This window comes from Mixophyes fleayi, chromosome 3, assembly GCF_038048845.1.
Source record: "Mixophyes fleayi isolate aMixFle1 chromosome 3, aMixFle1.hap1, whole genome shotgun sequence".
NCBI classification, from domain to species: domain Eukaryota; kingdom Metazoa; phylum Chordata; class Amphibia; order Anura; family Limnodynastidae; genus Mixophyes; species Mixophyes fleayi.
Genome location: NC_134404.1, coordinates 31,117,680 through 31,141,528, shown reverse-complemented (window position 1 = coordinate 31,141,528; position 23,849 = coordinate 31,117,680). Strand labels below are relative to the sequence as shown.

Genomic DNA, 23,849 nt, shown 5'->3' with positions numbered 1-23,849 from the left:
GTGTGGGGTGTGTCACAGTCAATTCATGTAATTGTAACCCCATCATTGTCAATTCTCTAATACTGTTGTGTATTCTCACCAGTCATTAGCACATTCACCAATAAAATTAGATACACTGGGGCAAATGCAATTAGGCTGATTTCCCTTCACAACCCTATGGGGGGTGGAGGGGGGGCGAAGGGAAACGAACAATGTTGCGGTAACACGGAGTGCCTTCGCGCCCGTTCTGAAGGCACAAGGCGAATAATTGAATATGCTTTACTTAGAAATTCTATTACTTTCAAATGCTTGCTGCCTGGTAATTGCTGTTCTTACACCCCTCAGTCCATACTAATTGATTCATTCATTGTTTTAGTTTGATCACTAATAGTTTCTTATTTGAATTAATTGACTATACTCTTTGATCTATATTGATTGTTTGTCTTACACCCCTTTTTATCAGTAATTTCTGACACACCCCTCAAGACTTACTCGTCCTCTGTCTGCTATTTATCCACTGCTAATATCTAATTTCATTGAATTAATTTACTGTGTATACAGGAGAGCGCTGGGTCTAGACCGGGGGGCAGGACTCGACTAAACACCCTATTAGGATCATTTTAAATGAAAAAAATGCAGGTGGCCCAGTGACCCAGCCCACTATGGGACCGACCCAGGGGGGCAGGTGCCCCCCAGCCTGCCCATGAGTGTATATATTCTCTTATCTGGCTCGCTAGCTATTATACTGCATTTCAATGATTAATACGACAGGTCCTCTTGGGGTAACATACTCCCCTGACTCACCATAATGTTGCAGGTCTGCTCACTATACCCTAGGTACATTTCACATTTTTTGCTTTTTCAAAGGCTAAACCTTGCTACGGGTTCCCATGCTTAATAAGTCATCCCTACTCCATTTGTCTACCTATGATGGTCAGCTCAGCTCACCAACCCATCCTCTTTACATGTACCAAACAATAATATGAATGTATACAATGATTGCCATCCTCTATTGAGAAGTACAGTTGTCCAGTCCTATCATTAGTTTTCCGCTCTGATTGACATCTGAATTAGCCAATCAACAAGTGCAGCTGTGAGTCTCTGTATTATGTCATAATGCCGCGTAAAAATCATTATAAAATTATTGTACCAAACCAGATGTGAAGAATAGTTAGTTTGTCTCTGTGGTGATATATGAGCTGTTATGCACGTTTTGTCGCTATCCAATAACAATTGTCGAATCTCGATTTGTGTTTCCAACGCACAAATATTTATTCTCAAAAAGTAGCAGAATAATTCAAGCGAAATAATAATAAGTACAGCCGTTTCTTATCGCAGGCGCTCTGGATCCAGTGAACAGCCATTCAGGTCTGAAGTCTGTGGTCAAAGGTGACTGCTTGCTAGATGAAGAACTCCTGCCTATATGCAGTCAGAAATACAATAAAACAATGCAGATGATGTGGCTTGCTTCTATTGGTCCAGGTTTCAGGAGGGTCCAGGGTGTTGCAGATCATAGGCTAGTTCAAACCAAAATATCCAAAGGTGGGGGTCATCTCTCCAGGGGATGTGCTCCGACTTTCCTGCCAAGAATCCAGTCTCAACTAGTCTGTTAGCATTTTATAGTCAGTATTACTTTAAACATTTATTCCCTAACATCGCTAACTAGAGTATGCAATGTGCGACCTCTTCGGTGAAGGAACCGTACAACTGTTGATGAATAGGGGATTAAAATGATACCAGACATGACATATTTCCTTTAACCTGAATCATATGTTTTACTAACATGCATATAACTTATCATTTTAAACATGAATACTACTATATTTCGACATAAATAACTATGTGTTGCAACTACAATTAATGTGTACTATTTACAAATGTGTGTAAAAACTTGTTGCCACGTGTTGCGGCTGGACACGCCCTTCCACGTCGTAGCGTGCTCTACACATCTTTTCAAACAAAGACAACCAAGTTTGCTCTATATAAATTGAAATTTCTTTATCCAATTTGCTGAGTTCGACAGAGCCCTTCCCAGTGGCATCTCATAATATAAGTGACTACCCTCTATTGTAATTGTGCTTAATCTAAAAAATGTATAATTCATATAGTTAAACTACAAGTGAGTGATACATATTTTTGCATTTGTTTCTTTGGAGACCAACCTATGACTTCACAGTGACAACTGTTTGTGTGTTTAGCGACTAGCCCACATTGTTATAATTGTGCTGAATCACAAAATATTGATGTCATTTTTGTGCTGAAACTATGTCCAAGTAAAGGTGTTTAATACGTGAGCTGTCACACTGTCCTGTTAAGTGAAAAAGAGAAGGAAATATGTAATAAAACATTATTATACTTCTCCCATACTGTATGTACCTCTATGTAGCATATGTTTCGTTATTAACATAGCTAAAATATAAAATACAATCCCCTATAAGTTACTTAACATTAAATTAATATCACTCATTGCAAATGTCCTTATACAATAACATAAATTAGTCTATTTGATTATTTAATCCTTCAGATTGGTAGAGCAGTATTTGTTAACCTTTAGTCCAAAAAACCAGTAAAGTTAATATTTTCATCCATGTCCCTTGGTGCGATTTCTGGGAAAATTGTATCCAGATTTTTCTTAAATTTTTCACATCTCTCCGAGAGTTCTGCTAATGAATTTGAGTTTGCCAAGTCAATGGGAAACCGTATTGCAAGACTTTTTCCTAGTTTTAATCTGGGGACTTCATTTGAATCTCTTTGTTGGTTTCCCAATAGTACAAATCCATGCTGGGTATAAGTAACCAGTGATAGACCTCAGTAAATGTAGGCACACGTGAAAAACATAAGTGGAACTAGAATTGAATCTTACCCCGAAATAAACTATTGTGTCATCAATTCATCTCATTTCCTCTCCTGAATACATGGGACATTCACAAAAGAAGAAGAATTAAAGGGTATTCTTATTGGAGGCACTTCAACTCTATATCAACACCAATCACAAACTTAGGTGGACATTAGCTCATTTTGCGTCTTGAGTTATTTGGGAGCAGTCCGTGTCCGCTACACTGCAGAAGGAGAGAAGGTTTTTTTTTAAAAAAAACATTTCTTTAATTATTCATGTTTTAATGTAATGACAGACCAAAGAGCCTCTCGCAACCACCTCTTTTTGCTGGCGAGTTTTACAGCGTTTGTCTAACCGCAGCTTTATGTTCTTCAGTCCAAAGGGCCCCAAAATAAATCCAATGGAACAAATTTGGCAAAAAAAACAATTGACACGACCGTACTATGGTCTTCTATGGAATGAGAAATAAACAGACGCAAGGTCTAATTATACTGCAGGGGCTTTCCCATTACAGTATGGGAAACCCCTGTACAGTATATACCTCCCATCTGTTTATTGCTCAATCAGCAGCGGGATGGTCTTCCATAGAAGACCATAGTGCGGTCGTATCAATTGTTGTTGTTTTTTTGCCAAGCCTGTTCCAGTAGATTTATTTTGGGGCCCTTTGGTTTGAAGAACAGAAGCTTTTTCAAGCGGTTTTGGATACAATATTGGGTCCTTTGGCCCAAAAAAAAGAAGATTGTTTACATGGACTTTTGGATACAAAAGGGGGTCTGTGTGACCAAAGAAAAGAAGATGGTTTACATGGACAATTGGAATATAATTTATTTTGGACTGTATTATTTTTGAACTACTCCTGGACCTGGAATGTTATATTTTTGGGACAGCTACAGGACCATTTGGGAATATTATGGTTTATTTTGGATATGGTTACAAGTATTATTGGATTGAAAGCTTAGAATATTGAATCCTATATAGATGAAGACATCTGATGGCAAGAATTTGGAGGTTTATTATTTTTAATAAACAAATGTGGTTATAACGAAGGAGATGTGTTTTATTTTATTTATTTATTTTATTTGTATTAAATTAATGTGGTAATAGTGAGGAGTTGTGGTTTATTTAACATTTTATATTGTAGCACTACATAGCTCAGAAAGCCTTGGGTATCAGGGCATGGTGGCGCTTGTGGTTCTCCAAGTGCCAGTATGCCCTGGCTGCCATGGGTATGCTGGTGCTTGTAGATCTACAAGCACCATCATGTCCAGACTGTTTATGGCAGCCCGGGCTGGCTGGGAATTGTAGTTCCACAACCTACATTTTTTTTTTTTTTAATACATTTTACTACCCTACACCCACCGCCCCAGGGGTGTAGAAAGAGCCCTAGTGCTTTCAGCTTCCTTGAGGGGGACCCGCAAAATTATTTACACTCTCCCGGTGGAATCCAGCCTTGTGCTAAACTGCCTGGGGTTGGTGTGTCATTATGGCAGACTGAGCCCTGCTGCCTGCCCAGTGCTGGTTTTAATGAAATTGAAGCAACCCAACGCTTCCTTTTCTCCACTCGCATTGCTGGCTTAATGTCGGCAGTGTGCTTTTCACTGTTGGCAATCACGCTGTCAGTATTTAAGCAGTCGAAATTTCTTGCATGTCAGTGTTTACATCCTTAGGTATTTCCTACTTGTCAGTATTTTTAGTGTCAGCATTTTCATGTCAGTATTGTTTTTGTCTGTATTATTTGCATAGGAATTATGATTACCACCCATTTTACAAAATGATAGCTAGAATCTGGTTTGTTGCTATAGGTAACAACACCTCTTTTCAAATCCGCCAGAGACTCGCAGTTTGATAAATTTACCCCTATGTTTTCTCAGCATAAAAAAAAAAATTGGGACAGCACTTTGCAATGTGCCACTTTGTTGTCAAACAGAGCTTTTCCGGCGGTTTTGCAGTGCTTTTGTCTTTAGTAAATCTGATGGTTTAAAAAACCACCAAACAAACCTCCGAGGAGGTTTCCCATTTGGTATCATTTGTTTTTAACTCGTGTTAGATTATTAAACGTTCGCCAACTTATTCACTTCCAAATAGATTTACTAAATCTCTCTGTTCATATCATTTGCATTAATTTGTGTTTACCTGGTATACTTCTAACATGCAATTTTTTTTGCTCCATAAAAAAGGTGTTTGTTTTTATGGAGTCCCATGAAAATTTTCCCAGTTGTAATTGGCATGTGTTTGTGATATTTCAGACATCCAAGGGAAAGTAAATGATTTGGCAGCCAAGAACTGAAACAGAAACAGTACCGCCTAGCTGAGGAACAAATTGTCAATTATAGCTGCTTAGGTATAGACTGTGGAGGAATCAAAATGTTCTGTTCTATATTGGTCTCTTTCATTGCTTAATCTGTAATAGAGGCTGGAGCATTTTGCTTTGTAAAAACAAAAAACCTTATAATATGTTTAGAAATTTACAAATTATTTATCAAAAATAAAGCAATGTAGCATATTAAACCTTCAATACAGTTGCATGGAACTTACATTTCAACCAGCAACAAATCCTGCTGTAGGGCAATCCTTGTCAACGACCTCTCTGTCCTGTTTATGTTTACTGCAATAGTATCGCTGCAGGGATTGCTGTGAGTACTGCACACAAGTGATTAGGGGGCATATTTGCCAACGGGCGAAAAGGCCTATTGCCGTTTTTTTACAATACGACCAATATGACAAAAGGTTACCGCTGGAGACAGCTTGGAAAGCAGATACAATATACTAGGGCCCTGGCCTGTCTGTGTAGTGGGAGGAGCCACCAACCTGGTGTGACCACTCCCCTTTCTGCAGCTATAGAAGGGACCCCAAGAAGTTGCTGTACCAGTGCCCGAAATTCCTCTTGGAGACCCTGCTGCCGGTTATAGAAGTTGAACTTGAGAAAGCTAATTAAGCGAAACGCGCGTTGGCGTTCGCTCTGTGTGATCCTATTATGTATATAGCGCTCTGTTATGTTTGGTCCTCACAGACTTATAATAACACATTTGAGATTAATCATGTGTGGAGTTCCTAAGACAGAATAGCGATTAGCGCTTCTGCCTATTTAGGATCAGAGGGTTTATAAGATACATTATTAGTCTGATAGACCACCAGTATCTGTGTCACTAATCACAGTGTTCAAGGGTGATTCCCCTGTTTTATTAGACTCAGTCTGTTAACAGTCAAGACTATCACATTAGGGAATCACACTGTTAATAGTGTCTATCTTTAGAGGCGGAGTATAGTGCTTTGGTATATAGCAGTGGTTCCCAAACTTTTGCAGTTCGCGGCACCCTTAGAGTCTCCAAATTTTTTCAAGGCACCCCTCCAAAATAATTATTGAGCAGTCCTGTTTTAGAAGTAGTTGGGTCAAAAAATTGTAATAAGTATTTAGGTCAGGACAGAAATACTTTTTTAGTTGTATGCAAAAATGCCCCCTCTGCATCCAGACACTCTGCCCCCTCTGCATCCAGACACACTGCCCTCTCTCACACTGCCCTCTGTCACGCTGTCCCCCCTCCTCTGCTCTGTCACACTGTCCCCCCTCCTCTGCCCTCTCTCACAATGTCCCCCTCCTCTGCCCTCTCACACGATGTCCCCTCCTCTGCCCTCTCACACGCTGTCCCCCTCCTCTGCCCTCACACGCTGTCCCCCTCCTCTGCTCTCTCACGCTGTGTCCCCCTCCACTGCCCCTCTCACGCTGTGTCCCCCTCCACTGCCCCTCTCACGCTGTGTCCCCCTCCACTGCCCCTCTCACGATGTGTCCCCCTCCTCTGCCCCGCTGTGCCCCACCTCTCCTCTCTGTCCCCATCCTCTGCTCGCTGTCCCCATCCTCTGCCCCGCTGTCCCCCTCCTCTGCTCTCTGTCCCCATCTACTGCTCTCTGTCCCCATCCTCTGCTCTCTGTCCCCCTTCTCTGCCCCGCTGTCACCATCCTCTGCTCTCTGTCCCCATCTACTGCTCTCTGTCCCCCTTCTCGTCCACGCTGTCACCATCCTCTGCTCTCTGTCCCCCTTCTCTGCCCCGCTGTCACCATCCTCTGCTCTCTGTCCCCATCTACTGCTCTCTGTCCCCATCCTCTGCTCTCTGTCCCCATCCTCTGCTCTCTGTCCCCCCTTCTCTGCCCCTCTGTCACCATCCTCTGCTCTCTGTCCCCCTTCTCTGCCCCGCTGTCACCATCCTCTGCTCTCTGTCACCATCTACTGCTCTCTGTCCCCATCCTCTGTTCTCTGTCCCCATCCTCTGCTCTCTGTCCCCCTTCTCTGCCCCGCTGTCACCATCCTCTGCTCTCTGTCTCCCTCCTCTGCCCCGCTGTCACCATCCTCTGCTTTCTGTCCCCATCCTCTGCCCCGCGCCAGGCGCCAGCCATAAAAAAAAGAAAAGAACACAGAAACTTACCAATCCGTCGATTCCAGCCTCCTCTCTCCCGCAGCAGCTTGTTACTGACGTCGATATTCAGTGACAGCAGTGGGAGAGAGGAGGCTGCTGGGTCCCGGCGCCCGACGGATTGGTAAGTTTCTGTGTTCTTTTCTTTTTTTTATGGTTGGCCCGCGGCACCCCAGTGACAGCGCCGCGGCACCCCTGGGAGCCGCGGCGCACACTTTGGGACCCGCCGGATTATATAGTGTTACCATTCTGTAGTTCAGTCAGTGAGCCTGTTATTTACTGCAACATTCACCTAATAAATCTTATATATACTTTTATTTTAATATATGAGATTTCCATCTTATCAAACTATACTTGAACAAGTGATTTATGTTCCCATAGGTTAAATAAAGGAGATTTTCCTGTCCATGATACTTATCATATTATAACATATAGGGTACTTCTGAGTCACTACCATCTTTACTAGTTCTGCCTAATATCTCAATTTGCCCTCTGATTCATATATTTATATCATATTATATGATCTATCAGTTCCTAGAATTTGACCACAGAGCGATTGTTGCAGTTGATTTGCAACTTTTAATTCACTGTCCTTGTCTTTTTTAATATTTCGTGTAGCTTTGCTAGGATGACTTTATTTTAATGTATACCAATAAAAATCTATATTTTATTTATACCTTTCTAACCAATTATCCATGAGTGCCCCGGTATATAACTTCTGTCCTGTCTCTCTTTTGTGTGCAACGGTTATAGAAGTTAGCAGCATGAACCAGAGACAACAGACCTGTCTGCATACCGCCCAACTGTCCGGATGTTGGTGGGACATCATCATCACCATTTATTTATATAGCGCCACTAATTCCGCAGCGTTGTACAGAGAACTCACTCACATCAGTCCCTGCCCCATTGGAGCTTACAGTCTAAATTCCCTAACACACACACACAGACAGACTAGGGTCAATTTGTTAGCAGCCAATTAACCTACCAGTATGTTTTTAGAGTGTGGAAGGAAACCGGAGCATCCAGAGGAAACCCACACAAACACGGGAAGAACATACAAACTCTACACAGATAAGGCCATGGTCGGGAATTGAACTCATGACCCCAGTGATGTGAGGCAGAAGTACTAACCACTTTGCCACAGTGCTGCCCACTGTCCTGCAAAAGGAGCAGGACTTAATGGGAAAGTGGTGGAGTATAACACAAATGTTTCCGCTTATGGGCGGGGTTTGGGCAGAATGGGGGTGAGGCTTATTTTGTCCCGCTTTCGGGGTTCTAAATGTTGGGAGCTCTGTGTCTGATTCAGATATGGGTTATCTTTAGTAAGAAGCCACCATAAAACTTCACACATATATGGATGGATTCTAGCCCAGCAGTAGGACATTGCATTAAATCTCAGTGGCATTAGGGAGGAGCTACAAATGAAAGAGAGGAAAGCCCTGGGTGTATTGAAAGGTAAGTCGTTGAGCATTTCTGGAACACATTAAAATTATAATAATATACATATTTATACAATAAAATATGATTTTTTTATAGGTCCGCTTAAATGTCTAATTTAGAAAATCTCTCAAACTGTGCTGTTCTCAATGAGTCAATGTTCTAAATGTTCTGTATTGCTAACAACAAAGCTAAAAATAATGATAAAGTGCTCAATAAAGACAGCAAGCGGCAACAGTCCTCCGCTGTGAAGCAATGCACAGCACATATAATGGAAGCCAGATCATTAGCTTTTTGAGAAAACAAATACACTTGTTTAGATGCCAGGAAAACAAAGGAAAAACAGCTTTTTTTTTCCCAAGCCATCAGAACGAGGGTGGTATTGTTGCATAATACTTTGAAATATTAACCACATCTAATATTCTAAATATCAGTTCCACATTCTGACTGATGCCTGGATAGGCAACTGAGAATTCAAATTAAATACTTCTAGCACTTCAGAGATTCTCAACTTCTTAGAGCAAATGAGCTATTTTAAAATGTCGTTTAGTTCCGAGTGATGTGTTCTCCTTGATCTGAGAGTTTGCTATTAAAAGTAAAATAGAATTCAGTCTGCATAAAGCTCTCATCTTTCAGCTCAGCACAGTATCTTGGCTACATATCTTGTCATTAATCTCTATAAACTATGGCAGTTGTGTCCATGTTATAGTCTAAAAATACTGTACGTGTGGTCTTGAGAGGAAAAAGAACAGAGAAAAGATTTTATTAAAATCAAGGTAATGTGGACAAAAACGTCCTTCAAATAATATGTACTAAAATGTATTTTAGTTTCTTTTATAACATTATATCGAGATATGAGAAGAGCAGCTAGAAATCGTGGGATCGTGCTTGTAGAGGCAAGTTTTGAAAATTATTAGATCCAAAATGTTGAGGTGGTGCCCTTAGTAACCAATCAGATTCTAGCTAAACTGATCTAGGATGTACTAGATAAATAATAGCTAGAATCTGATTGGTTGCTAAGGGCGACACTTCCAATTTTCCTTTTTACAAGGTTTGATAAATCTACCTGATATGTGTTCTGCAGTATAAGGAAAGCACAATATTATACGGGTAATGTTACACCCATGTGAACAAATAAAAATACATCACTTTTAATCCATTACATTTATTATTTAAAGTAAAATATATCAATAATTGTGTTTATATAAGTAGGTAGACCACAGACCCAGCCCAAGGTAGCCCACTATGGTACCAGCCCCGGGGGCAAATGCCCTTAGTCCCCCAGCCCACCTGCCCCTGAATGTAAATGACTGCCATTTATCCTGTTATAGATCTAATTGGCCGCATATCTTAGCATGTGTGGGGCCAAAATAACCACCTATGCGGTCAACACCCAGATCAAGGATTATTAGATGTTTGCTGAACGCACAGCATAGGGGGGCAGCATGGTCATACGCCCCAGGGTCTGCGCACAGCCTGTGGGTGAGACCAGGAAGTGGCAGCACTAGGACACAAGATTACACCGGCGGTCCTGTGGACAGAACATTGACGGTTGCCATGGTTTGCCTAATCGGCTCTTTCAATACCCGAAACATCCTGGGAGAAATGTCATTTGCAGTTGTCAGTATCTCCCGAACCCCCAATATTCCAGTTATGGACTCATGAGATCTCTAAAATTTTAATGAGTGAGAGATTATTGGAGAAACAAGTATTTTTTTAATGGAAGTACACCTTTAGCCAATAATATATATACAATACAATGCAGATTTTTAATAATGGATCTATTTAGTGTCCAAAAAGTTCACTGTGCCTAAGGAAACATGTGATTTTTAAATGAAATAAGTACAAATATATAGGGTAACACCCCTTACTGTCACTACTGGACCATATGTAATAAAGAAAATCACATACTCCACAGCAAGTTACAACTTGAAAAAGAAAACTAGCAAGAGGTATAAGGACCGCCTAAGATACACAAAGCAGTGTCTGTGCGGTGACAACTCTGTGATTTAAGTTGGGCCATATTAGGACACATTATAAAGTTTGCTGTTCACTGAGTCTTTAGCCAGATGGCGTCGGACTGGGGATGTTGTGATGATTGGCTCTTCCTCAAGAGACTTAATGGGGATAAGCATCTCCCTTATTGCAGATGTAAACCCTCCCTGCCAATCATTTAATTCCTCGTTCTCAAACACCATGATATTCTGAAACTCTTCTGTTCGTCTTTACTTGTGGCTCAATTTTCCTAAACCAATTTCTTTATTTTTCCGGCATTCAAAATAATGATGTTATCTGCTGAGTTTTTAATATGACCTGTATATTTATTTACCAACCCCCCTCCATCGCTCTGGACTCCCTAGTGCACTTGGAAATTGTTGAGCGAACGGTGAAGGTCGGATAATTCTATGTCCTTGAGAAAAGCATGTATTAAAAACATTTTGGAAGGAACGGGGATTAAACTAATGGCACATCAAATCTGTGCTCATGTGTAAGTTTTCTTTTCTCAGCATTGCCAGAGGATTTACTTAAATCAAGTCCATTTTGTCTTATTTATGTAGGAAATTACATAGTTTTCAAAATATTAAGGGGAGAAGTTAAAACAATGAGATTTCAAAATAAGAGACCATTAAAAGGAACATGACGCTTTATTTTCAATAATTCCAATGAAAAAACGATAAATGTGCAACTAAGCTACTGCATTTACATCTTGAGAAGGAATCTCTACCCTACATTGGTGAGCTCAAAGAAAAGTGAAACAGTCTGGCTGGAAATGGGTTGCCCAATTCATGACAATGTTTGCCACTTTGAAAATTTTATGACACCATCATGTTTTGTTTTGTTTTGTTTCAAACTAAAAGGAATCCTAGACCGTTTAATATATTTTATGTGTCTTATCTCAGAACAGTCTGCTATATAAATTGATATGTAATATTATTAAGAGATTACTTTATAAAAAGGACTTATAAGGTATTATACATTTTATGAAACTTACCTTCGTATAGATTAATATTAGCAAATGATCAATAACACCGTTAAGGGATAATTTCAGAAATAGGTAACTTATTAACACCTCGCCAAAACTGAACTCATAGTCTTTCCTCCCCCTCACACCTCGCCCCCTTCTGACCTCTCTATCACTGTCGACAACACCTCTATCTCCCCTGTCCCCCAACTTCGCTGCCTCGGTGTCATCCTCGACTCCTCTCTCTCCTTTGGCCCCCACATTCTCTCTCTTGCTAAATCCTGCCTCTTCCAGCTGTGTAACATCGCTCGCATCCGGCCCTTCCTCTCCCAAGATGCCACCAAATGTCTTATTCACTCTCTGATCATCTCCCGCTTGGACTACTGTAACCTCCTCCTCACTGGCCTCCCCCAATCTCATCTTGCTCCCCTTCGATCTGTTCTTAACGCAGCCGCTAGGCTCATCTTCCTCTCTCGTCGCTCCTCGTCGGTCTCCCCCCTCTACCAATCCCTTCACTGGCTCCCCTTCCCCTTCAGAATCCTCTTCAAGCTCCTCACTCTTACTTACAAGGCCCTCGCCAACTCCACTGCACCCTACATCTCCACCCTCCTCTCTATTCATGCTGCTTCCCGCCCTCTCCGATCTGCCAATCACCGTCGCCTCTCTTCTCCCCTGATCACCTCCTCCCATGCGCGTATCCAAGACTTCGCCCACGCTGCCCCCCTCCACTGGAACAAGCTCCCTCCCTCCATCAGAACTTCCCCTAATCTGTCCAGTTTCAAACGGGCTTTAAAAACCCACCTTTTTCGTAAAGCCTTCCAGTCTCCCACTTAATTACCTACCTTTTCTTCTGCCTCTTCCCCTTTATTCCCCTTCCCCTATCCTCCATTCCTCCCTCTCTCCCCCATGTCTCTCTGTCTGTCTACCTCACCCCTTAGATTATACGCTCCTTTGAGCAGGGTCACCTCTCCTCCTGTCTCACCACTGTTACTCTGCTCTCCAGCAACCTTGTTATCCTCCTCGAGGACCCTCTTCCCCCTGTCCCCTCCCGCTCCCTCCTCTCCCCACCTGGGGGTCTCCCTATAATCCGTGCCCTCCCTCTTGGGCTCCGTCGTATGCAGACCTTCCCCTCTCCCCTCCCCCGCCCTTGCTGTGCTTTGAGCTCACGGAGTTACTGTGCTTATTGTTTACTGTACTGTGCTGTCTCTCCTTGTATTGTAATTTTGTTTGTCCCTGTACGGCACTGCGGACACCTAGTGGCGCCCTATAAATAAAAATTAATAATAATAATATTAAGAGGTTATTTTTTTTGTACCAACGGTTTTAAGGTATCGGGAAGGGGGATGCAGAAAAAAAGAAGTGGGTAGAAGGGGGGGGGGGTTACATAGTGGGGAGCAGACTGAACAATAAACACCAAGATGTAAACTTAATTTCTCAAATCCAGAGCTGTGTAGACATACTAAGGGGGCCGGAGTCGATGCAGGTATGGAGCCATCAAGGAGGTGGTAAGGGTAAGGCAGCCAGGGCAGGGGTGAGAGAGTCGTCTCTGGAGCACATAAGATCCCATCCCCTTGTGCCAGGGCATCCATTTAACAATTGGGGAGGATGACGCCATGGAATATGGGTGTCCAGTGTCTCCATGCGAAATCTAAAAGTAATTTTGTCAACAATTTTATGAATAGCAGGGGGAGATGGTTGTTTCCACAGTTGTCCTATCACAGCCCTAGCAGACACCAGAATGTGGCCACAGAGATATCGATAGCGTTTGGGCAGTTAGTCTGGGTATAAGTGGAGAATAGCGACAAGTGAGGTTGGAGTCTAGGAAATTTAAGTAACTTTCTGGGCGAGGTCAAGAACTTCTATCCAGAGTGGCTGAATGACGGGGCACAACCAGGACGCATGCATAATGTCCACGGGAGTCCCTCAATTGCACCAGCAGAGTTTGGAGTGGTCAGGCCAGATCTTCTGAAGGTGGGCTGGGGTGAGATAAGTCCTATACAAAAGTTTAAGCAACATTTCCACATGATTGGCACATTTGGAGACTTTAGAGAGGCTCCCATAAATAATTCTCCATTCGGATGGGTACAGGGAGGTGTTAAGGTCCATTTCCCATGTATTCTGGAAAGTATGTTTAGGTATATCAAAAAGGCTAGATAAGTATTCATACCAAAATGTAATACCTCCTTTGTTATTGCCCCTAGCTAGTTTAGTATATAGAAGAGGTGGGGTGGATGTAACGGGCAGCCATGGCGACGGAGCTCCCCTATTCAATGCCACACCCGCAGGTATTTATAAAAAGCCTTAGTGGGGATTCTATATTATTCCTGCAACTGTGCAAAGGAGCAGAGACCCCGGGACCAATCAAATGTGTGACAGAAGAGAGGCCCCAACAACTCCAGATGGTGATATCAAAATGAGGAAGCAATGTAGAGACTGCAAGTAAAGAGATATTGGAAAGATGGAGTCTTTGGAGGACCCAATCTTTCTATCCCAGGCCTTAAGAGCATCTAGTAGAGAGGTTGGGAAATGAGGAGAGTGAGGCCTCAGAAAGTCAGACCAAATCTGCCCCAGGGCATGCAAAGTAAAGGGTTTGTTCCTTGTCAACCCAAGGATTTTGCAGGGCTGGGAGCATCCAGTCTCTGATTTGGGTAAGAATGTATGCTTCTTGGTAACGGGACAGATCCGGCTGGGCTAGGCCTTCCAACTTCTTGGGCAAGGCCATTTGGGCAAAAGGTTAGCTGAGAGGGCTTTTTCCGCCATTTGTATCAGCATGAGTAAGTAGAGTTCGGACTTAAACTTTATAAGGGATGTTTCTAAATAGGTTCATAAGCTTAGGGATTAGCATAATTTTAAAGGCCGCCACCCAACCCAGCCAGGAGAAATTGAGAGATTATTACCACTACTATTGTATATTTATTATTAATATTATTAGTCATTCTTACAAGAACTGATTATTAAATAGTGTTGCATAGTAAACTATTTACCTCTGACTATGTATAAGATGAAATAATCTTCCAGTTATTCATTTTGCAATGGATATGAGGGAATAGCATGCAACTGGGAACGCTAGAAGTAAATTCTTTCTAGGGTAGTAATGAATGCATATTTTATGGGTCTATGTCGTAGCCATCAATTGGCTGCTGGATTCACTAACAAATAAGTAACCAGCACCATTAACCAATCACAGCTTCAGTTTATTACATCATCCCTATCCTTGACAGGCTCTATATCAGCGGTGAGCAACAGGCAGCCTGCTAAGCCTTCCCCTGCATGACCCAGCCAGCTGCTCCAAATTTTATCAGAAGGGGACACTCAACATCCGCATCACATGACCTTCTATGCACAGAGCAGAGAGGTCACGGCATATCTGGATGAGGGGGTGCTCTCCCTTCTTACTCTTTGCAACCCCTTTGAAGGCTGGATGGCCGCATATGATGCCCTTCACCTCTTTTACATTGCCCCTCAATGTGCTATATTGTTCTAGGTTCCACCTACCCCTACCCTTAAAAGCATGGATTTTCCTTAGTAATTCTCTACCAAATCATCTACTTTTTATAAGATCTCTGTTGGCAAAACAAGACTGTTAGACACAGACAGAAGGTCTGCTGCACAGACATAGGCTCACAGCTCTCAGCATGTCATGTGATAGCAGATGGGGAGAAGGAACCCACTGGAGACAGAGCTCAGAGAGGGATTCCAAAGCCCCTCTGCTCACCACTCCGTGTGCCATGTGACTGTGGTTGCTAAGGTAGCCCAGAATCTTAATTCATTAATAGCAGCCTGAAGAAAGAAACAAGAGAAAATGTTTTAACAAATGTAAGATATTATGTAACTTATCAGAGCAAAGGACATGTGGGTAAATTTAAGTACTCCAGACTATTCAGCTATGTGAATTTCTACATATACACTTTAGACAAACTTATTCTGAATGCAGAAATGTTTTTCAGCGCCACCTTCGCACACTGATTCGCCAGCCGCAAACTCAAAAATCGCTGAAGTGTGTTGCTCGTCTGTACCACAAGATATTCTTTTCACTGTGGATCAGTTGTTAATATTACATTTAAAATGAAAAAATATAAGAATAACAAGTTCTGTTAAAAATGATCATATCTGATTTCGCCAGTGCTTAAGAGGTGGATTCTTGGTCCTTTTTAAAGAGCCAAGTCATAAGTATGCCCAATTTTCCTCGCCGCTTCTAAGAGCTCCAGTCAATAAATGGATTATGGTTTCCGGCAAACTTAACATGTTCCTTACACGGTGCAGTGTTTCTATGAAGCAGTCACTGCTGCACCTCTAGAATGCTGTTTACGTTTGACAGGTCCTAAAACACTGAGATGTTATGATTTTTGACACCCTCTAGTGAATACCACGTTCTCTGGCACGATCCTCCATTGGTGGCTTTCACCTGATGGAATATCTATATCACATATGACATAACATGTTTATCTCAAAAAGACAGCCCAGTGAAAATAAGTATTAAGTTTATTAGACGGCATAAAATATTACTACACCATATACAGTTAGTAAAATAGATTCATATGACAAGGCCTGCAGTTACCAAGAGCTCAGTTTAGATGTGCAAACCACATGTTTTTCATTGAATATTACTTACTGTGACATACTCGTCTCTGTAGTCACTTAACAAGCCAAGCTCCACTGTATCCTTTTAATAAAACCCTACCCCTCATTTCTTATGGCTTTCATTGCTGCGAATAAAACTCTTTCAAAGGAAAAGATGTAATGATAGATTCCTCCATAAAGATTTTTTTTTCCCTTCTTTTATAATCATTTTCTGGCGCTGAAACTTATTTTTTTCTTTTTCGAAGCTCAATGGGATTCAGAGAATCCCAACTGTAAATCCGCAAGATATATTTCCCATCTGAAGTTGATAATCAGTTCTTTACAGTGTGACGGTTGGCCTAATTGGAATGGAGGCAGCTGACAGATTGATGGGGAGAGGGGCATATGCAGGTAGCAGGGAATAATTGGAGGGAGGGGGGTTGGTGGTGAGAATGAAATAAATTTACGAATTCAGATTGTGCAAAATCGCTGGGTGATTTCGTGACGTCACGTTTGCGCAAGTCTACCTAGTTTTGCAGGGAAGAACAGGGTTCTACAGGTCGAGGCGATGGTGCCTGCAGAGGCGCATATGTTTGCACCGGCCAATGGGAGGGTTCAAAGGCATTACTTTTTAATTGGCGATTAGGCACACGTGGGCACCTATCCTTGCAATAAAGTGCAGAAATTAGATTTTATTTAGCAGAACGGAGTTATTTACATGGGGAAAAGAGGGAAACTGCACATTTACAGGGGCATTCATTGCTTTGCGGATTGGTGAGAAATACTCAGCTGCCTCAAAGATACTGGCCTGGACAGGAAGATTTAGCTTTTCGCTGGGCCAATGTGATGAGATATGCCCACACATGACCCGGCTAGCCAGTTCACACATGCACAGTTGAACTGAAAGCAGAAAACTTGAATGAGGAAGCTATTGATGTCTCACCACTGACAAGAGCTCTGCTATTTCCAGCTAAAACTACTTCCTAAAACTATAAAATATAGCACTTGTTAACTATATGGGCACCATTTAACACCGCTGACGTGTCATTTTGGCTATCACTGTGTGCCCACCATCTCTGTGCCACCTGGACCCAGCTCTGTCCCCCACCCATGCAGTCAACCCTTTCCCCCGCCTGCTCAAGATAGCTGACTCCTCCCTGGAATAACGTGGACGGGGTGTTATGAGCGTTTTGTCGCTATCCAATAACGATTGTCGAATCTCGATTTGTGTTTCCAACGCACAAAGATTTATTCTCAAAAAGTAGCAGTATATATATCTTAGCAAAATAATAATAAGTACAGCCGTTACTTATCGCAGGCGCTCTGGATCCAGTGAACAGTCATTCAGTCCTGAAGTCTGTGGTCTAGGTGACTGAACTCTGGATGAGGAGCTGCTGCTTATATGCAAACAGAGATACAGTAAAACAATGCAAAGGTGTGGCTTGCTTCTATTGGTCCAGGCATCAGGAGGGTCCAGGGGGTTGCAGATCATAGGCTAGTTTAAGCTCAGGAATCCAAAGGAGGGGGTCATCTCTCCAGAGGATGGGTTCTGATCTTCCCGGCAAGATTTCTCATCATAATAGTCCATAATTCCTTAACATTAATAACTTGCGTATGCACTCTGCGATTCCGTCGCAGAGTGAACCGGACAGTCGCAAATGCGAAGAGGATTAGTATGATACCACACATGACTTGATTCCTTCAACGTGTACCATATGTTTTACTGATATGCATATAACTTATACTATTGCACATAAATACTACCATATTTCGACATAAATGACTATGTGCTGCAACTACCATTTAATGTGTACTATTTTACAAGTATGCGTGTTTGTGCAAATGTATGTAAAAGACTAAATACTGTTGTTGCCACGTGTTGTAGCTGCGTACACCCTTCCACGCCAAAGCGTGCCCTTTTACGCCGTAGCGTACCGTACGCATCATTTTAAACAAAGACAACCAAGTTTGCTCGATTTTAATTGACATGACTTTATCCAATTTGCTGACTTCGACAGGGGTCAAGTGGAGCCCATACAATTAACAAGTCACTAAACATTTTTATTATTTTTCACTACAACACATTTCTTCAATATTTACCTTGTTCCTCCTTTTAAAATTAGTTTGTCACAGAGAAGGGATGTATTCTCATGTTCTTTCTTTTTTAGTATTATTATTTTTATTTTAATTTCTTGCATGGTGAAGCTATTGATGTCTCACCACCGACAATTGCTCTGCTACTTCCAGGTAAAACTCTCTGGTTTTCACCGGTGACCGGACTTTTGAACCTTTAATAAATAGACCAGTTGAATTCCCTCCCACTTCTGAATTCCCAGAAATCGGGTCTCGTCCTTATACACCAGACATAATGTGTTCTGTAACTTCCAGTTGCACTTTATATGTGAAGCAAACATGTCATCAAGAAATGCCGATGTCCTATCCTGCTCATGATTCATTTAAGCCATGAATAAATCTTAACCAATGAAAATATAAAAGGTTTAAGGAATGACGGAGGTGATCCTACAGTGGTAGCAGGAAGGACAATTGATGTGACGTTTTTACTGTGTCCACTTTGCACATTTTCTAGAACATATAATAGATGTAGAGTGATTTTGATTTTCTGGGGGGGGGGGGGGGGGCAGTTTCAAAAGACGTAAAGTTGACTTGTAGGCTGAAATGCGCATCATGGACAAAAAACCCAAAACATTGTACAGCACATTTTGTGTTCTGTGAATGATCCTTATTGTGATCTCTTGACCATCGTTCAGTTTTTCTTGTGACCTTTAGCCTGGATAATGTCGAAAGAAGATTCAACTTCTAAACACAACAAATGCGTGATAATTTGCACTATAATAAGCAATAGCACCGGTGTAAATAATAACACTTATCAAGGGACTTTTCTCTTTAACCTCTTAATGGCCAGAGTTTTTTTTTTCCAGCTCTCTCGCCTCTCAATAGTTGGGCACCTTCTGGTACCCCTGGTCGGTGGACCCCAAGGAAAGAAAAATCTTGTGCCCCCTTTGTTTATTATAATTAAAGACTTTCCAGTCCTTTGTATTTATTATGATTAAATATTTTTTTGCTGTGTTGTTTTTTCCACCTTTTATCTGTAGGGCAGGGTAATAAATACTTCATACTTTCCTACTCTCCTGGAATGTTCAGGGGACTCCCAAACTCTGGGTCGCTCTCCAGAACCTGTGTGAAAGCAGGCATTCCTACTGCATCCTGCCCATTTCATGGGCAGTAGGTGGGATGAGGGCTTAGATGAGGCGATTTACTGTAAATCGAGTCATTCTGGCCCCGCTCCCCAGGAATCAATGGAATCCATAGACAGAAAAAATAACCCACAGAAACATATCAAGGGGTTGCCCTGGCAAATTGAGTTTATGTCTTTTAAGCCTGCCCACTTAATGAATAGACAGCCAATCAAGAGCAGTCTCTCATCTGTGATGAACTAACAATGACTATGTACTCCTGAACTTCAAATCACTGACATAGTCACCATAATCTTCTTAAGCTAGGAAGGTGAATATTTATGGTAATAATAATAATATTAATAATTTATCCTCTAATACGTGCAAAGGACATAATCTTACTCTCATTGAGAACCATATTATGGACAGATAATTGCCACCTGGACACTGGACAGAGAATTTCCGCCCTTGCCAGTCATGTGACACAAAGATAACCATCTGCAAGCAGCAGTTCCATGTCCCCTGTCCAGGCATGAGATATATGAGAGATAATGCACGATTCTGCACCTCAGAGGGAATACTGCTCTTCACCATTTGTAAAAGTCAACAAGCATGAAAAGATGCTCAAATTACATACAGATACACAGAATTAGATTGTCTGTGCACAGCATTAAATGTTTTACTAAAAATTATAAAGATGATCACCTGTCAAGCAGTATTTTCCTAAAAGCCCTAATTTCCTTGTAGTTATTAGCACGTATCCCATTATTGAGAAAATCAACTATAAAACAAGATCCCTTTATCTCTGTGCCGTACTCCTTGATATAATGCCTTGCTATGCACTGTCCTGTGGGCTGAGTACCCCATGTGATCAGTCACAGCCAATGTAGTGATAGCTGGCAGCTTGATGATGTCACATGGATGTTCACACTCATTGATATTTATACCTGGTCAAAAGGGGATTAACTTCATGCAGACATGTAAACATGTGAACTATACAGCTGTAACACATAATAAATATAACATAAGTTTATTTATGTTGTCTATTTAGATCTTGATTAATGTGCAGTTGGGTGTTAGCATCTAAGATATTAGAAATAGGGTGTGTTTCCAATTCTGCAAATATTACTCTTAGAAAATGGAGATCTCTGTCTCTACTATGTAAGAGATCTGTCTTCAGTTTCCCCACCGCAGGATTAGAAATCCACATCCAACATTAGACTCCAAACAGCTGAATACAGTGGAAAGTATGCAGCGTTCCCTAGAGACAGCAAACTGAAGATCCACTAAGTGTGTTTACTTTATATCATATATAATTTCTTGTGTCAGTGTCTGGCCAGTGTCACCCTGTGAAAAGTGTCAGGTGGTCTATTCCATAGAATTACTAATTATTCGAGCAGGCAGTGATGATGTCATCACCTGTTTTCCTTGTTCAATGAGCCAGACTGAATGTGAAAGCTAGTAAGTGTGAATGAGAGTTATTACCAGGCTGAGTGGAGGATTTAACGTGTGTGGGAACCGGAGATACGTTGTTCAGTATTGCCCTGGCTTTTCACTGAAACTGAAGTGTTATGGAGTATTTCCTCACCTCTCCCTATGTAACGTACCTGATGTACAACCTCATTGTATGTTATGAGGATATTTTCTAGGATTACATGTAGACACAAAACTGTACTGAATCCAAGAGATATTTTAATCTTCTATTTTGTTTTATTTATTTTTTTCTATTTATTTTTTTCAATTCGTAGACAAGAACCACATTCTTGACCTACATAATCTATCTGCATTTTATATATGCTAGAAAAACAGAAATACCTACCAACTCTCACTGACCACAGTCTAGCAGGTTGAGAGTAAATCACTTTATATTCATTTCCTTGATCACCTGTCTATTGGCTGAGTCAAGACTCCTGAGACATCATCCATCCCACCACGATCCGCTATATCCTGATGAATGTATATTGGCTACGTGTTAACATATCGGCTATATGGGGGTATTATGATGTATGTATACACATGTATACATACAGTACATACACATGTATATATATATATATATATATATATATATATATATATATATATATACACACATACACATATATACATGTATGCACATATGTATACATATGTCTGTACATACACGTATATATACACATATGTGTGTGAGTGTGTGTGTGTATGTATATATATATATATATATATATATATATACACACACACACACACACATATCATGTCAATTAACTGTGTTGCCACCATCTCTGTGACAAGCTCTGTCCATCATCCATGTACAGTCATGGGCAAAGGTTTTGAGAATGAAGCAAATATTATTTTTCACAAAGTCTGCTGCCTCAGTTTTTATGATGGCAATTTCCATATACTCCAGAATGCCATGAAGAATGAGCAGATGAATTGCAATTAATTTCAAAGTCCTGCTTTGCAATGATACTGCACTGTATCCCAAAAACAACAATTCCACTGCATTTCAGCCCTGCCACAAAAGGACCTGCTGACTGACATCAGGTCAGTGAGTCCCTCGTTAACACATGTGAGAGTGTTGATGAGGACATGGCTGGAGATCACTCTGTCATGATCATTAAATTAGAATAACAGACTGGAAGCTTTAAAAGGAGTTTTTCCTCTGTTAACCATGGCTATAGCAGTGTGCTGGGGGAATTGTCTGTGTGTTTGATCTTTTTAGGATAACCCCACCCTGTCAAGCACCTGCTATGAGCCTATAAATTGTATTGAGCAACTTCCTCTTCTGTATTTGTTTGAGAGGCATGTTGGTGTCAGTAGTTGAGGTGGAGTACTGGCGCTGAATTGCTGTTTGGAGTACCTCTTGGTAAGTTAGCTCTCAATTTAAAAATGCATATATGTAGGGCCCAAATATATGGGACTCTCACTGTTTAGAGTTAGGACCACCCTATTAGCAAAAGCATGGTATAGTGGCGGGTGGCTTTAACATACATTTGCAAATGTGTGCAACTAAGTCTTTTGCATTTTTATCTACAGTAGAAATGGCAGGACTTTTGCTGGCTATAGCTGTGTGCTGGGGGAATTTTCTGAGTGTTTGTTCCTTTTAGGATAACCCCACCCTTTCAAGCACCTGCTATGAGCCTATAAATTGATTGAACAACTTCCACTTCTGTAACCATGAAACACGTGCAGTCATCATTGCTTTGCACAAAAAGGGCTTCACAGGCAAGGAGATTGCTGCTAGTAAGATTGCACCTAAATCAACCATTTATCGGATCATACAAAACTTAAGAATAAAGGTTCAATAGTTGTGAAGAAGGCTTCAGGGCACCCAAGAACATCCAGTAAACGTCAGGACCGTCTCCTAACGTTGATTCAGCTGCGGGATCGGGGAACCACCATTGCAGAGCGAAGACTTTTAGAGGATGGCCTGGTGTCAAGATGGTCTGCAAAGAAGCCACTTCACTGCAGGAAAAACAACGGGGACAGACTCTGCAAATTGTACACGGCTTGGACTGCTGAGGACTGGGGTAAAGTCATTTTCTCGGCTAAATCCTCTTTCAGATTGTTTGGGGTATCTGGAAAAACACTTGTTCGGAGAAGAAAAGATGCTACCATCAGTCCTGTTTCATATGCCAAAAGCATCCTGAGACCATTCCTGTGTGGGGTTGCTTCTCAGTCAAGGGAATGGGCTCACTCACAATTTTGCCTAAGAACACAGCCATGAATAAAGAATGGTACCAAAACATCCTCCAAAAGCAACTTCTACCAACCATTCAAGAACAGTTTGGTGATGAACAATGCCTTTTCCAGCATGATGGAGCACCTTGCCATAAGGCAAAAGTGATAACTAATTGGCACGGGGATCAAAACATAAAAATTTTGGGTCCATGGCCAGGAAACTCTTCAGACCTTAATCCCATTCAGAACTTGTCAATCTTCAGGAGACGGGTGGACAAACAATAACCCACAAATTCTGACAAACTCCAAGCATTGATTAGGCAATAATGGGTGGCCATCAGTCAGTATGTGGCCCAGAAGTTAATTGACTGCATGCCAGGGCGAATTGCAGAGGTCTTCAAAAAGAATGGTCAACACTGCAAATATTGTGTCACATTAATGACACTTTAGATGCCACTGACTGGTATTGGCACAACTAAACATGAGGCGCAGAGTCTAATGCACCCCTGGTGTTCACCGGGGCCCCCCGCAAGGAGGTATGAACTTGGCCACGTGAGGTGCGCAGGTCGCGGTTCTCCATGTTAGTTACCAGTGCAATGGAAGAAGTTCAGGGATGGTCGTGCAGTCCGGGTCAGATACCAAACAATGGCAGGATCCAGAAGAATAACCAGAGACGAGCCAGAAGTCAGAATTCAGATAAGGTGCAGTACCGAAGTGCAGAACAAGAGAATGGTCAGGAGCAAGTCAGGAGTCAGGAACCAGATAACAACAACATGAAGAGGATAACAGAAGGCAGGAACATTGGAGCCGGT

The 23,849-nt window shown here is 41.6% G+C and overlaps 1 long non-coding RNA gene across 2 annotated transcripts in view; it reads left to right on the top strand.

The window, feature by feature from the left end:
* The window catches only part of LOC142143463 (uncharacterized), a 231,516-nt gene that overhangs the window by 171,686 nt on the left and 35,981 nt on the right, over positions 1-23,849 (top strand). Inside the window, exon 5 of one of the 2 annotated variants that reach the window (XR_012689530.1) lies at positions 5,062-5,266. The exons of the other annotated variant lie outside the window; for it this stretch is intronic. This is a non-coding gene — a long non-coding RNA (uncharacterized LOC142143463). Of the gene's footprint in view, positions 1-5,061; positions 5,267-23,849 lie in introns of those variants that run through there. 2 annotated transcript variants of the gene reach the window in all.